Genomic DNA, 15,895 nt, shown 5'->3' on the forward strand with positions numbered 1-15,895 from the left:
GGGTGGGGCTGGAGAGAGGCAGAAATTGACTGGGAAAGGGTGTGAGGGAACCTTCTGGGGTGATAGTTACATTTTACATCTTGAGAGAAATTTGAGTTACACAGTATTCATCAAAACTCTGTAAATATTTACTCAAGACCAGTGCATTTCACTGCATATACATCCCACATCCAAAGAAAAAAAAAAACTGTAAATATATATTAAACTTTAGTTATATATGTGCATTATGAAGTACTTAGGGTTAAGTGTATTGATGTCTGCAATTTACTTTGAAACACATCAAAAATATAGACTCATAGATGGATAGATGAATAGACAAATTAGAGAGATAAATAGATGATTGATAATAGCTAGATAAAAATCGCTTTAGTATAATATTAATAGCAGACACTCCATTGTATATGTGTTCACTATATAATTCATTCAACTTTGTTATCCGTATGAAAAATGTTATAATAAACTGTGGAGGGCCAGGTGAGATGGCTCATGCCTGTAATTCTAACACTTTGGGAGGACAAGGTGGGAGGGTTGCTTGAGCCTAGGAGTTGAAGACCAGCCTAGGCAGCATGGCAAAACTTTGTCTCTACAATAAAAAATAAAAAAATTAGCTGGGCTTGACGGTGCCCATCTGTAGTCCTTGCTACTAAGGAGGATCTCCTGAGCCTGGGGTGGTCCAGGTTGCAATGAGCCATGATCACACCACTTCACTCCAGCCTGGGCGACAGAGTTAGACCTTGCCTCAAAAATAAAATAAAGTGGCCGGGCGCGGTGGCTCACGCCTGTAATCCCAGCACTTTGGGAGGCCGAGTCGGGCGGATCACAAGGTCAGGAGATCGAGACCACGGTGAAACCCCGTCGCTACTAAAAATACAAAAAAAATAGCCGGGCGCGGTGGCGGGCGCCTGTAGTCCCAGCTACTCAGGAGGCTGAGGCAGGAGAATGGCGTAAACCCAGGAGGCGGAGCTTGCAGTGAGCCGAGATCGCGCCACTGCACTCCAGCCTGGGCGACAGAGCGAGACTCCGTCTCAAAAAAAAAAATAAATAAAATAAAATAAAATAAAATAAAGTGTGGAGAATAAATCTATTAAGATTTATGACTATGTTTAATCTCTATTAGCAAATGTCTCTCTCTCTTTCTCACACACACACACACACACACACACACACACACACACTTTACCCAATCCTCTAGGAATTTCCAGTCCCAGGTGTAAAGTTCATTAATTTGAATGTGAACCTATCTGTGGGAACTTCATCTAAAGGTCTTTTCAGCATGTGCAGGAGAAAACATGGTAGTCCCATGTCTAGTTTTTGCTGCCTGACCAGCTTGGGCTTGGATCCTGGTTCTACTACTTTAGAAAAAGTTGTCTACTCTCTCTGAGTCTCACTCTCCCCATCTGTAAAATGGCTAATGATCACCCACCTCCGTGAGTCAGTATAAGGTGGTATGATCCATTTAATCACCAGCCAATCCCCAACCCCTGCTGAGTGCTCAATACACGGACCCTCATCAGATGGGCACTCAATGAACAATGGTCAACTTGGTTTGATAACAAGTTAGCTTCAACACACTACATACTCCTTCATTTAGGGAAAGCCGTGCTTGAGAAATGCCCTATTTGGAAACACACTGTTTTAACATCCTAACTTCCTTCAAAGTTTTTCAAATAAAACAATCTTGGATGAGACAGGGTATGTTCGTGCGCTTTGTACATAGTGCAGCACGATGTGAACCAAAGCAGGCAAACAATTCCATGAACTAGGGACAGTCAGGGCACGAGGGCTTCTTGTACATTTCTGTAATTTTTCTAATCTTAAACACACAGGCATGCACACATACACCATCGTCTTTACACGGTTGGAAGGCTGTCTGGAAGGGCAGGCTAAATAAACCCATCTCATGAGGACCTCCCACTCCTCACCCCTCCACTGAGCATAAGTACTTCATCAGCATTTCCTTGACCAGCACAGAGCCCTGATATGCTGAACAATAAGCGCTCTGTTTCTCACAGATGTGCTTGTGCCAAAAAAAAAAAAAAAAAAAAAAGCTCTTGTACCTCGCCAAGATGAAAACCTTCCCCTTGTTTTATTCAAACGCCTGTGTTTCAACATCATGAATTCTTAGAAGAAACCATAGTAAGGTAGTCAGAATTGCACATCGCCATCCTATACATCGTACTTCTTAAGGAAATAAATGGAAAAACTGTTGTCCCTGGACAGTCTGCTCCCCTCTTCTTTCTGCAAAGTCCCCAAAACAAGATGTTTGGTGTACCTCTAAAACAAGATGGGGGTAACAGCATGGGGTTGCCAAGAGGCAGTCACAAACGAAGCCACCAGTGTGTTCTCATTAACCTTCCTTGTCTACTGAGAACATTCCCTTGGTAGTTTCATAAATAGTGCACATTGCTTTGGGAGCATTTCCTCTGATTGAAAGATTTTAATTATGGGTTCAAAGGACAACCCATAACGCAGAAGTCTGAGAACTGAGAACTAAGGTCATTCAGCAGTAGCCATCCAAATACGATAACCTGTGAGCTGAATGTAAATCTGCATGTTGCATGATGGTACAGCTGGCCTTGCCCACAGGACACCCTAGAGATTATTTTCCCAGTACAAGGGCAGGCCTCATTCATCTTCCCTGATAGGGAACTGAACCATAGAAGGCATCATGTCCATTAGACTTGGCACCACTAGTACCCAGCACACATCCAGGCACATAGCAGGTCCTCGATAAATGTTGGTTGGAACTAAATTATAAGGCTGCGGGGCAGAGGCAGCACGGGGCAGTGTTCATATGCACAGGCTCTGGAGCCTCTTAGGTTCAAATCCTGGCTCTGCTGCTTAGACAAGCTGTTTAACCTCTGTGTTCCTATTTTTCCATCTGTAAAATGGAAACAAAAATAGAATACCAAGGGCCGGGCGCGGTGGCTCAAGCCTGTAATCCCAGCACTTTGGGAGGCCGAGACGGGCGGATCACGAGGTCAGGAGATCAAGACCATCCTGGCTAACATGGTGAAACCCCGTCTCTAAAAAAATACAAAAAACTAGCTGGGCGAGGTGGCGAGCGCCTGTAGTCCCAGCTACTCGGGAGGCTGAGGCAGGAGAATGGCGTGAACCCGGGAGGCGGAGCTTGCAGTGAGCTGAGATCCGGCCACTGCACTCCAGCCTGGGCAACAGAGCGAGATTCCGTCTCAAAAAAAAAAAAAAAAAATAGAATACCAGTCTCACGGGATTGGGAAGATTGAATAAGCTAACAAATGCAAAACACACAGAACAGTATTTAACATATGGTAAGTGCTATATAAATGTTAGCTACTATTTTTGTTTTATCTGAGCAGTTCAGCAGGCATGGGATTCACATGAGAACTTCCTAGGTTTTCCTGGGAGAACATAAGAAAACCGTCAGGCTGAGTGCTGTGGCTCACACCTATAATCCTAGCACTTTGAAAGGCCATGGTGGGAGGATTGCTTGAGCTCAGTCCTCAAGTGTTCAAGACCACCCTGGGCAACATAGCAGGACCCCATCTCTACAAAAAATTTTTAAAAGTTAGCTGAGTGTGGTGGTGGCTTGCCTGTAGTCCCAAGTACTCAGGAGGCTGAGATGGGAGGATTGCTTGAGCCCAGGAATTCAAGACTGCAGTGAGCTATAATTGTGCCACTGCAATCCAGGCTAGGTGACAGAGTGAGACTCTGTCTTTAAACCAAAAAAAGAAAAAGGAAGAAGAAACTGTCAGACTAATCACCGAACACTACCCCTAAAAAGATCAGGCACACGTGAGGAAGAACAGAACGGCAATCTCAGGGACCCCTGTTGCACTGGTGTCATTATTCATAGCACTTCCATTCATTCTCAAAATTATCTCAGCTCGGACCACAAATTATGTGGTCACTGTACACATGATCCACCTTCAGACCCTGGTTCAGAGTAAGTGAAGAATTCAAGAATTCTTGCTGTTCCCTCAGCAAGTCGCTGTGCCATCAAAAATTGCCCTTTACAAACCCAGCTGCCTTGATTCTGGAGAACCCGTTCTCCACGTGTCTCGGCAGAAACCACTACCAAACACAATAAGCAAGACTCTTTGATCGCCCAAGAGTTGCAATTAGTTGGAATGAGGAGGGATACCCTCCAGCTTTGAGAATGCTGGACCATGACCTGACATGGCGGCTCACTCCTGTAATCCCAGCACTTTGGGAGGCTGAGGCAGGTGGATCACCTGAGATCAGGAGTTTGAGACCAGCCTGGCCAACATGGTGAAACCCTGTCTCTACTAAAAATACAAAAATTAGCTTGGCATGGTGGTGGACACCTGTAATTCCAGCTACTCAGGAGGCTGAGGCAGGAGAATTGCTTGAACCCAGGAGATGGAGGTTGCAGTGAGCCAAGATCATACCACTGCACTCCAGCCTGGGTGACAGAGCCAGACACCATCTCAATAAAAAATAAAACAGAATGCTGGACCTAGAGTAGTGGTGCATAAAAGAGGACTGGCCATGAGGAAAGGCAGCCACACAAGAAACAGAAGTACAGGAAGAACAGAGCAGAATATCCACATAAAAGAAGCTTAGAGTCGGCCACAGCTGCGACCAAAGCAATGGCAGCAGCCAAGTTACCATGGATGCTGAGGAAGATTACGAAGTGCCCTAACTCTGTCCCCCAGAAAGGGAGGGGTCTTGGGAAGTTGCAATCTTAGCAACCCAGGTACAATATTGGATTAGTACCTGCATCTAGCATGTAGTAGGTACCTAACAAATTATCTTTGTGAAACACAACTCTGATCACTCTATCCTTAGCCCTGTTAGCAAACCTTACTCATCTGTGTATAAAACACCCCGCCGGCTCCCAGAGGTAGGCTGCGAGTGTGGAAGCCAGGGAGCAAGACGACTGTCTGGAACACCACCCCTTTCTAGTTCCTCACATATGTAAGGAGCTCATGGCTCCAGGGCTGACCTTGATGCCCATCTCTCAGCCCTCTTGCCTGGTATTTATCATGTGATCTCTGATATCAGCCTTGGATTTCTCTAGCCAGTGAACAGGCTGGTCCTTTGCCTCCTAGCTCCTCCAGTGCCCAGTTCAAGCTCCCTGCTTAAGACAGGTTCTTTCAGAAGCTGTAACTAGGTCAGTGCCACAGATAGGCACTCAGTGGCCCTTGGACAAATGAAGGCATGTGCTTGGCAATAAGACTTGTACCTAATTCCTGAGCCTCCTTCCAAGCAGAGGGGGCTGCACCAGCATTAACACACTTTGCCTGTCTGCACATTCTCACTCCTTGCCGGCAAAGAAAGACTAAAGTATCTAATTGGGAAATTCAGGGAAAATAATTTGGTGATGTTGACTCAGCGCCTACCTTTCTGCTAACTGGTGAAAGGGTCTACCCAGGGGTGGTGGCCAGCTTTTTCCAGAGACACCTGTGCTGGGTGGTTAAGTCAGCCAGATCCTGAGTTTGTGGATTTGCAAGCTCACCTGGCCCCAGAACAAATAAAGTCATGCTCTTTTCAGACCAGTTTATCTGTGTGGCCGCACCTCCTCCTTCGCAAGCAAGGAGGGCGGGGAGTCCCCTAACTCCACCCTAAGAAGCAGAGTGGCCAGGAACATGTATACCACTGAAGAGCTCTTTTTCTTCGTAACTTCATGGCAACACGACCTACAGTTATTCATTTTTCAGGCCTGAGTTGATCGTTAATCATCTTAATTATGTTCATTCTGAAGCCAACAGGAGAACTAAGACCAAAACTTTATTGTCTCTGCTTTCATTTCTTGATTAAACCTTTGGACTAAGCACACATCTTCCTTGTTAAACTCACTCAAAGGAGTGTGGAGTGCTTCATCTGGACATCCACAGGAAGAAGGAAGACATGAGGTAGGCGGTGTCCTTGTGTTCGAGTCAATAAGGAAGAAAATGTTGTGATCAAGCAGTGCTGTGAAGTAAAGGAAGGAAACTCCCTGGCAGGCATGCAGCCGTACCTCTCTCAGGAACTTGCACTTGGGAGTAGACACAGGCTGTTGGTTCAGAGAGGAAGAGTCGATCTTTTTACAGTTAACATGTCCCTAGAATGAATCCGCCTTCTCTAAGGATCACCATTCCTGCCATGGTTTTGGAATTTGTAAGCTCTTCCTTAGGCAGAGGTTCTCAAACTCTAGTCTCAGAGCCCCTTTACACTCGGCGATTATTGGGAATCCCAAAGAGCTTTTATTTATGTAGATTATTAGTGATGATATTTGAAATTAAAATGGCTCACACCTGTTAATTCCAGCACTTTGAGAAGCCAAGGCAGGTGGATCACTTGAGGTCAGGAGTTTGAGATCAGCCTGGCCAACATGGTGAAACCCTGTCTCTACAAAAAATACAAAAATTAGCCAAGCATGGTGACTGGGGCCTGTAATCCCAGTTTCTCAGGAGGCTGAGGCAGGAGAATTGCTTAAACCTGGAAGGAAGAAGCTGCAGTGAGCCGAGATTGTGCCACTACACTCTAGCCTGGGCAACACAGCAAGACTCTGTCAAGAAAGAAAAGAAAAGAAAAGGAAGAAGAAAGAAAGAGAGAGAGAAAAGAAAAGGAAAGAAAGAAAAAAGAAAGAAAGAAAGAGAGAGAGAGAAAGAAAGAAAGAGAGAGAGAAAAGAAAAGGAAAGAAAGAAAAAAGAAAGAAAGAAAGAGAGAGAAAGAAAGAAAGAGAGAAAGAAAAGAAAGAAAGAAAAGAAAGAAAGAAAGAAGGAAGGAAGGAAGGAAGGAAGGAAGGAAGGAAGGAAGGAAGGAAGGAAGGAAGGAAGGAAGGAAGGAAAGCAAGAAAGAAAGAAAGGAAGAAAGGAAGGAAGGAAGGAAGGAAAGCAAGAAAGAAAGAAAGAAAGAAAGGAAGAAAGGAAGGAAGGAAGGAAGGAAAGCAAGAAAGAAAGAAAGAAAGAAAGGAAGAAAGGAAGGAAGGAAGGAAGGAAGGGAGGGAGGGAGGGAGGGAGGGAAATTAAAAGAGTAAGAAAACTTTAAACATTCATGTAGACATTTATTTTAAAAGAACAATCAACCCATTACATGCTAAGGTACATAACACATAGATAACATAAATAGCATTTTTATTCTACTTAAAAAACTGTATTTTCCTCAGCAAAAAATTTATGAGAAGAGTAACATTATTTTGCATTTTTGCAAGTCTCTTTAACACCTATGTTAAGAAAAGGCAGCTAGATTCTCATATCCACTTCTGCATTCACTTTGTTGCAATATGTTGTCTTAGTGGTATATCTAAAGAAAATTCAGCTTCACATGACTACGCAGTTGGAAAAGGGATGGCCTCACACATTCCCTGAGAGGGTTCCTAAGTGAACTGTGGCACTAGTGAACTCCGGAAGTCATAAGGGACCTCCAGAGGACCCCCCTCCGCCCCCCAGAGCACACTTGAGAACTGTGGCACTAGCGGTCTCTGGAACTCATAAAGGAGAGTGCCTGGGGCTGGGTTCTCTCTCCCACCATCTCTCCTCCGAGCACTGTGCTCTTAGATTTCCAACCTACTCTACTCTGCCCTCTTCTTTCTCAATGTAAGTAGTGAGGAAAAGTCACATCTGAAAGTGGCTTCTGCTGGAGAGGCCTCCCCTAACCATGCACTGCTGGACTGCCAAACAGAGCAAGGGTGAAACCAAACTAGTACTTTGCCTGGAATATTCTGTGCTATGAATATCCCCTGGGAACCCAGGGTAATAGCAGGCAGCTTATTGCACATTCAACCATCTAGACATTGGTTATGGCTTTTTTCCCATCAAGAATGTCCTAACCTCTTCTCCTCGCCTGCTTTCCTTTCTTAGAATCACCCAACAGTCTTCCCAGCTGTGCCTATGGGACATGGGTGGTTTTACAAGATTTAAGAACCTGTGGTTGAGCCTCATATGCAGAGGGAAAAAACGCTCCTTAAAAAGAGATACAGAAACCATCCTGAGAGATTTTAAGCAGAAGCAAATGTCAAAGATCCAAGAGGAGAGATGAAGAGAATGTGTGTGTGTGTGTGTGTGTGTATGTGTGTGTTTCATATGTTCCATTATCACTTCCAAGGAATTATTTTACAAAAGGAAATATTTTGGACCCAGAGTAGAAATTAAAATTCCACTTAAGGATGGCGACACCCACATTAGGGACCATCCCATCTGATAGACAAGCAATTGACATTCTTTATAAGCAACCTTGCTAAAAGTTAGCCAATGGACCACCAAATCATTTGACTTTTTTATTAGCATCTCTAAGACTAGAGTTGATATCTATTTCTGTTGGAGGGTATCACTGATTTCCATAACCTGAGAATCCTTGACTTTCCACTTTTACTGAATATTTAGATGAATAAATGATGTTGGTTCGAATATCTCAAGCAAGACAGTGAGCTCATGCCTCCAATTCCAGAACCATGAAAGGCCTCTACTGTTCCCTATTTATAGTAAGATTGCTGAGCTATCAGAAATGCATCTACATCAACTTATACAGTGGTTTTCATGTTTGTATGCATGGCCTCAGCCACTACCCGTCATCAGGTTCTGAAGTGTGTGTGCTCACACAGCCCTCTATCCACTCATCCTCAATCTCTGCAGAGAAAAGGAAGAAGCAGCTTTTCTCTTCCTGCACCCATTTATCCCAACCCTGTTAGTGTGCCTCTCATTCATTCCTTTCCCTTTCCTTACAGCCCCAAAGCTTTAGTCTTGTAAAGAATTGTACCCTGCCCAGTCTCTGCCCTGCATAGAGCTATGAAACTTTCAGTACATTATAAAGAGGCTAGGCACAGAGGCTTAGGCTAATTCTCAGTCACCTTTCGTGCTGCTAAGTGCAAACAAGCACTTTTTATCAGCTCTCCCCTCCCCAGCGTTAGAGAATATTATTAACCCCAAAGAGCCTCAGGGTGCTCTCTCTCTCTCTCTCTCTCTCTCTCTTATTTTCTAGCTGCAGGATCAAACTTCTCTTCATTCCGGTTTGTGGGTAAGAGACGTGCATTACACATTCTTGTGTGTAGCCATGAGTGTACAAGCATTTCACTTCCTTTTTTGTTTTATATCCTACCCTCATGCCTCTGTACCCCAGAGTCCCTGTTTCCTGGAATGTCCTTGGCAGCTGACCCCAAACTCCACAGGAAAGGAGAACAGTGCTCCTGCAGCCCTGCGCCACCCCCACCTGATATCTCATTAGAATTAAGGGCATTCAAAGAAGAACATTAGCTGACAAGGCTCTTTGAAGAATTTTTTCCATTCCTGTAAGAGGATCTTCCCAAAGGGAGATTCAGATCACTGCTTCGGTTTGTTTAGTGCTTTAACTTTAGTTTGCAGCTACCCCTTTGCAGGGAATCAATCAACAAATATTTAATCAGCACCTACTATGTATCTATCACTCCCAGCCTCTCCAAGTGAGAAACAAGGGAAACTAAAGCATAATCTTTGCCCTCAAGGAGAACGTGACCTACTTAGGAAGACAAAGCTAACACAGAACAATTAAATGCTACACTGTGGATCTAAATAAGGGAGAGAGTTGTAGAAAACTATATCCTAGAAGAGATAGAATTTGTCTTACAACTTGAAAGATGGATAGGATTTAAACAGGGAAAGGAGAGAGGTCCCTAAAAGCAAGAGTAGCTTGTTTAAGGAGGGCCGCTAAGGAGAATGCACCAATTTGGAAGAGGATAACACCCTGGGAAGTCTTGGGAAAGAGGCTGATTAGAGCCCAGAGTGTGGAAAGTCAAGAGACTTCAGTCAATTTGAACACAATCTTGATGCTTTCTGTACTTCATAATTTCAGAGTTTTCCTCAGTGTTTTTTTTTGGGGGGGGTGGGGAGTACTTTGTTGTTTTTGTTGTTTTGAGACAGGATCTTGCTCTGTCACCCAGGCTGGAGTTCAGTAGTGTGATCATACCTCACTGCAGCTATGATCACTGCAGGCTTGACCTCTCTCGCTCAAGCTATCCTCCCCCGCTCAGCCTCCCAAGTAGCTGAGACTACAGGCATGTGCCACCATTCCCAGATAATTTAAATTTTTGTTTGTTTGTTTGTTTAGAGATGGGGTCTCACTATATTGCCCAGGCTGATCTCGAACTCGGGTTCAAGCAATCCTCCCACCTCAGCCTCCCAAAGTGCTGGGATTACAGGCATGGGCCACCATGCCCAGCCTTCCTCAGATTCTTTCCCTGAAAAACAGGGGACATTATCCTGAGGTTGTGATGTCCAACATGTCTGGAATTATGTGATGTATATGTTGCCTGAAATTCAGTCTCTAGCTAGGAACATTGCCCCTTTGTCAAACAAGTTTTAAAGCATTATTAAAACAGTCAAGCTGTAAAGACATTAATTGCAATATTTCTTTAGGGCATTTGTTTTCACCCAGACTCCTCTGAGCCCTAGAATTCCAAAGTGGGAGCCTCAGGGGCAGCTTTGGGAGATGAGACAGAGATAACTCAAGTGAGGGCCTGGGTGCCTTGAGGCAATACTGCTTTTATATTACTTGTTATTGGTTTTCCATTTAGGATTTTCAAACACATCAATAAATTCCTGGTGAAAGTTTTTTGTTACTAGTCATTCCACCATTTATAGGTCATCAAAACCACTTATCCACTTATTTGGGTTGAATCTTCCTTTTATTTTATTTTATTTATTTATTCTTTTTGAGGCAGGATCTTGCTCTGTCACCCAGGCTGTAGTGCAGTGGCTTGAACTCCTGGGCGCAAGCAATCCTCTCACATCAGCCTCCTGAGTAGCTGGGACTACAGGTGCTCACCATCACGCTCAGTTAATGAATCCTCCTTTTAAAGACACACACACACACACACCACTGCACCACTGTAATTACAATATGATTGATAGATTCATTCACTCATTCCCTTATTTCTCATAAACTTGTAGATGGCTATGTACCTAGCACCTACTAGTCAACATCATATGATTGATGGAGTTTGGCCTTGAACACCAGCATAAGAAAATAGATGTGAGGAGGCTGGTTAATGACAATGATGACAACAACAGTGATGATGATGATGCCAGTGCTGAGTGCTTACTGTATGCCAAGCACTGTGCACCAAATACACTTATTAATTTAACTTTTGACACATTCTTATGAGTTATTATTAAACTGAGACTGACTGAGGTTTAACATATTTGCCCACAGTCATGCAGCTAGGAAGAGGTGGAAACTAGCATCAAAGGTCATGCTCTCAGCCAGAAGGATTAACTGACGTGGCTTTATAATGAAGCCATGCTACCAGAAACATTCATTTGTTCTTTAAATATTATTTTACACAAGCGGATATTTTCTGAATATCTTCTTTATAAAACCTCTCACACTTACGGGTTAAATAACTATCCCCTAGACCCCTAACCAGGGAAGACCCTCCCATCATACTTTTCCTTGCTTTGACAGCTGATCCCTCCCTCCTGCTCAGAATCCACAGTCAGCCAAATGCAAGACAGAAAATTAAAATGAGAAAATGGACACAAGACCTGAAGATCACTTTTAGAGAAAATAGGAGCTACCAAGCTCTAATGCAGTATATTTTTCAAAACATGCAACTGAGGTAGGACACCAGCGGGACTCATATCCAGGTCCCAAGGGGATAAAGTGAAGAAACCTTCAGGACCCAGCAGATGGTGAGGAAAGCTAGCTGCCCTCATTGCCTGTTAGGATGAGACTCTCCACCAGTGCTATGATGGTTTACAAATGCCATGGCAACGACCTGAAAGTTACCACCCCTTTCCGTGGCAATGACCTGGAAGTTATTGCCCCTTTCCTAGAAAGTTCTAAATAACCCATCCCCTCAAATTGCATTGACCCACCCCCTAATTTGCATGTAATTGAAAGTGGGTAGAAATACAGTTGCCAATCGACCAAACATTGCAAGTTGTAGGCCTGCTGCCTAGGAGTTAGCCCTGTTCCTCAAGGAGCACTACTGTTCAATAAATATTGCTGTTTAACACCGCCAGCTTGCCATTGAAATCTTTCCTGCACAAAGCCAAGAATTCTCCAGGATAAGCCTTAAAATTTTGGGGCTTCACAACCATTAAGGGGAGACACACCCTATTAAATTGTTAGTCCGGAACTTAGAAATATAAGAACATTATGTGCTAACAGGATTTGGGTACGTGCTGGTGTCACAATGCAATTTTAAAAAGGGGAGGGGGTCAATTGCTCTGGGAAAGGGGAGTCTCCCCCAACATTATCCAGTTGTACAGTAAGTTACTATTACTCTTATGGTCAGTAGGAACAAACACAGGCATACTTTGCAGAAATCAGCAAAATTAACCAGGCCCTAAGCAACTTCTTATTTGTTGGGTTCAGCAATGCATCGTCAACAAAGGCAGGAAGAAAAGTGAAACTGGAGGGTACCACCAAGATGTTTCCTGGCTAGAGTTATTTCAGAACACTATCATTTCCACCAGAAAGCTTTAAACATTTGCGTTTCTCCTATGAATCAGGCTGTATGGCATCAAAACAGACAAACAGAAAAAGTATATTATTAGCATAAAACAATATTAGCATAAATAGAAAGGGAATCAGGATATTCGGAGGGGTGGAAGAAAACAGCGTGTATAATATGTGGCCTACTCATTTCAGCCGACTTCAGTGTAGCTGATAAACTGTGAAATTTCCATAATAACATAGAGTACAGAAAGCAAACAACAATTTTATTTGATAGGGAAATTGCATCCTGATACTGGATATAAAATTCTACAGCATGTTCGATGATATTTTCAAAGCACTGAAAATATAGACGTATGTTTTCATTTTACAATGCAGTTGTAATGTAAATAATAAATCCACCACAATTTGGCTGGTCCAGAGACTGCTGGCATCATTAACTCAGAAACTCAGAGATGCAAACGCTCTACTTACCTTGCCAGGCCCTCAGCCAGAAGTCTCCTATAACTCTGCAGATGTTTATACATGCCCTCTGCTTCATCTACATTTCTGTCTTGCTTAAGGGTCTTCTGGGGTTCCCTATTGCTATTTGTATCACATTTTAACCAGCCATTGCTCTTTGATGCCCTTCTTTCTCCCTGCCTGTATCCTCTTTTTATTTCTTCCTACTTCTCCACACATTTTTTCAACAACAAATCAAGACCATCTTCCCTCAGCTTCCCAATACTGTTCATGATAGTAGATTGATCGAAAAATGGCCACGCCCCTCCCTTTTTTGTATCTCTGCCCTTTGAAATGTAACTGCAGCTCCTCTCATCAAAAAGGCTGCTCTTATCGTTTTATGGAAACTATAGTAGCATGCAGTGGAAGGAACAGAAGATGAGATCAAAAACAATCCTTAGAATACCTTCCTTTTATGTGTCCTCTTTTTCTTTTTCTTTTTTCTTTCTTTCTTTCTTTCTTTTTCTTTTCTTTTATTCCTTCCTTTCTTCCTTCCTTTTTTCTTTCTCTTTCTTTCTTTTTCTTTTCTTTTCTTTCTTCCTTCCTCTCTTTCTCTTTCTTTTTCTTTTATTCCTTCCTTTCTTCCTCTCTTTCTTTCTCTTTCTTTCTCTTTTCTTTTCTTCCTTCCTTCCTTCCTCTCTTTCTCTCTTTCTTTCCCTTCCTTCCTTTCCTTCCTTCCTTCCTTCCTTCCTTCCTTCCTTCCTTCCTTCCTTCCTTCCTTTCCTTTTTTGAGACAGGGTCTTACTGTATTGCCCAGGCTGGAGTTCAGTGACATGATCTTGGCTTACTGCAAACTCTGCCTCCCAGGCTGAAGCCTCTTGCCTCAGCCTCCTGACTAGCTGGGACTACAAGTCCGTGACACCATGATCAGTTAATTTTTGTAGAGATGAGATTTTGCCATGTTTCCCAGGCTGGTTTCAAACTCCTGGGCTCAAGCAATCTGCCTGCCTCAGCTTCCCACAGTGCCAGGATTACAGGTGTGAGCCACCACACGCAGCCCCACTTTCTCTTAAAATTCTGCTACTACTATGGGAATAAGTGCATGTTAGCCTTCTAGAGGATGAGGGACCACGTGGAGGAAAGTCCAGGTATTTCAATCAACAGCTGTCAACTCCCAGAAGACCCGCATAGTCACCCCAGCGTTGCAAAAGACACATGAAAAAGATGAGATCAAAACTGCCCAGCTGAGCTCAGCCCAAATTGTCAACCTCCAGAATCACATGCTATTGTTTTAAGCCACTAAGCTTTAAGGTAATTTATTACACAGCAAGAGAAAACTGATACATCTATTTTGTCTTGTTTTCCTCTTCCTTCCCTGCGTTCATCACACCTGACAAAACACTTATTTCTTCTAGGAATTTCAACGTATCTTGGAAAATGACATCCACCAACCAAACAAATCAGACCGATCAACAACTCCCATATATGAATGTGTGGGTAGATGGGTAGTCACCATGCTAAAGGATATGAACGTTATTACCAGTTTCTACCAACACCACTCCCATGATCATTTTTAGTTTTTATTTTCTGCCTCCATATCTTTTAACATGGGAATGAACATCTGAATTTACCTACTATTGAGAAATTACTAATAATTACTTCAAAATTTTTCATAGATTGCCTAACATCCACTAATTTTTCTAATTTTAAAACTGAAAAATACTTGCTTTCCTTCAAAGTCACCTAGTAATGTGAAGTACCTCTGTGAAACAAATAGAATTGAATCCAGTGATTCCTATGTAGTTTATTAATTTCAGCCCTGACTAATTATTTTCAGCCCTATAGCATCTGAACCATAGCTATTGTGAAGCAAAGGCTTTCAGTGTCTATACCTCTATGACCAACATTTATCCAAACTACAATATGCATAGTACCTTGCTTCTCATTTCTCTCCTAAAATGCCTCAAAGTCTTATCTTTGAATGTGTAATTTAATTGATTTTTAACCAAAAATTAAATTTGTGTATAAAACTCATACTTTCATCAAGAACATAACTGGAAGGAGGCATCAAACTTCCTAATTTCAAAATATATAACAAGCCAGGTGTGGTGGCTGACACTTGTAATCCCAGCACACTGGGAGACTGAGGCAGGAGGATTGCTTGAGACCAGGAGTTTGAGACCATCCTGGCCAATACTGAGACTTTGTCTCTACAAAAATCAAAATAAAATAAAAATAGGTTATTAAGCTACAGTAATCAAAACAGTATGGTACTGGCTTAAAAACAGACATATAGACTAACAGATGGTCAAATAATCTTTGACAAGGGTGCCAAGAATACACAATGGGGAAAAGATAGTCTCTTCAATAAACAGTACTGGAAAAACTGGATATCTCCATGCAAATTGGACAATTGTACCTTTATCTTAAACTATACCAAAAACTCAACTCAAAATGGATTGAAGATTTAAATATAAGACCTGAAACTGTAAAACTCCTAGAAGACTACATAGGAAAATAATTTCTTGACATTGGCCTTGGCAGTGATTTTTTAAAATATAAAACCAAAATGCAGGCAATGAAAGCAAAAGTAAGCAGATGAGATTACATCAAAATAAAAAGATTATGCACAGCAAAGAGAACAATCAACAAAATGCAAAGGCAGCATAAGGAAAGGGAGAAAGTATTTGCAAATGATATATCTGATCAAGGGTTGATATATCCAATATATATAAATAATTTCTACAACTCAATAGCAAAAAGCAAGTAAGTTGATTAAAAAATGGGCAAAGGACCTGAACAGTTTTCAAAGAAGACATACACATGGCCAACAGGTATAGGAAAAGGTGCTCAACATCGCTAATCACCAGGGGAGTGGAAATCAAAACCACAGTGAGATATCACCTCACATCTGTTAGTATGACTATTATAAAACAAACAAATAAATAAACAAATAAAACCACAATGAGATATCACCTCACATCTGTTAGTATGACTATTATAAAACAAACAAATAAACAAACAAACAAGTAAAAGATAACAAGTTGTTATTGAGCATGTGGAGGACAGGGAACCATTGTACATTGTTGATGAGAAT

The 15,895-nt window shown here is 42.4% G+C and overlaps 1 long non-coding RNA gene across 1 annotated transcript in view; it reads right to left on the reverse strand.

Moving 5' to 3' along the window:
* Positions 1 to 15,895, reverse strand: part of LOC135968259 (uncharacterized) — a 59,039-nt gene that overhangs the window by 5,122 nt on the left and 38,022 nt on the right. The window lies entirely within an intron of this gene.

The sequence above is a fragment of the Macaca fascicularis genome, chromosome 18 (assembly GCF_037993035.2).
Source record: "Macaca fascicularis isolate 582-1 chromosome 18, T2T-MFA8v1.1".
NCBI lineage: Eukaryota > Metazoa > Chordata > Mammalia > Primates > Cercopithecidae > Macaca > Macaca fascicularis.